The following is a 699-nucleotide window of genomic DNA, read 5'->3' as shown; positions in this document are numbered from 1 at the left end:
TCCACATTAACAACAATTTAGTTCATTAGTTAACAGTGTTTTGTATACCAAGGGCTAATTCATTAAGTGGATGTCAGGCAGACATGTGGTGACTTTTATTTAATTATCTTATGTACTTTTGCCCCTCTCTCAGTTGTAGTGTCCACTGACTGAGCTGTTGTGTTGCACTTGAATTCAGAGGAACCGACCTGTATCCTAATGTCTTTATTCATTTCTGAACATGTAACCTTTCTACAGTATACAATATAACGCAACCTGATGAAACTCCTGTTCCATAAGGAATTTGACATGCCACCATATTATGATTAAATTACAAAAAAATCACTGCGGTAGCATTGGTGATGGTGATAATGATACAAAAATAATTAATGCTCATGTTGAATGTAATTTTAAAGCAATTATGGGATCACTAACCTTTTCAATCCAATCATCACCTAGAGTAGGTGTTGAATGCCATATCTTCGGAAATGTTGGCAAATGGAAACATTAAAGGGAGTGTAGCACTTATTTCTCAATGCCAGAAACGCATATAATAGTAACTTAGAGCACCCAAAGAAAACATCCTCAAACTCTTAAATCAATTGTTATAATATAATAATGTTGTTCTAAAGTTGGGATTTAGTTTTTTTCCAAATCAGCTCTAACTTCGGAAAAAAACGTCCAAGACTATCAACAATGGAAGGCGTGCTTCAGCAAGAA

Source organism: Coregonus clupeaformis, chromosome 18 (assembly GCF_020615455.1).
Source record: "Coregonus clupeaformis isolate EN_2021a chromosome 18, ASM2061545v1, whole genome shotgun sequence".
Taxonomy (NCBI): domain Eukaryota; kingdom Metazoa; phylum Chordata; class Actinopteri; order Salmoniformes; family Salmonidae; genus Coregonus; species Coregonus clupeaformis.
This window is presented reverse-complemented; position numbering follows the sequence as displayed.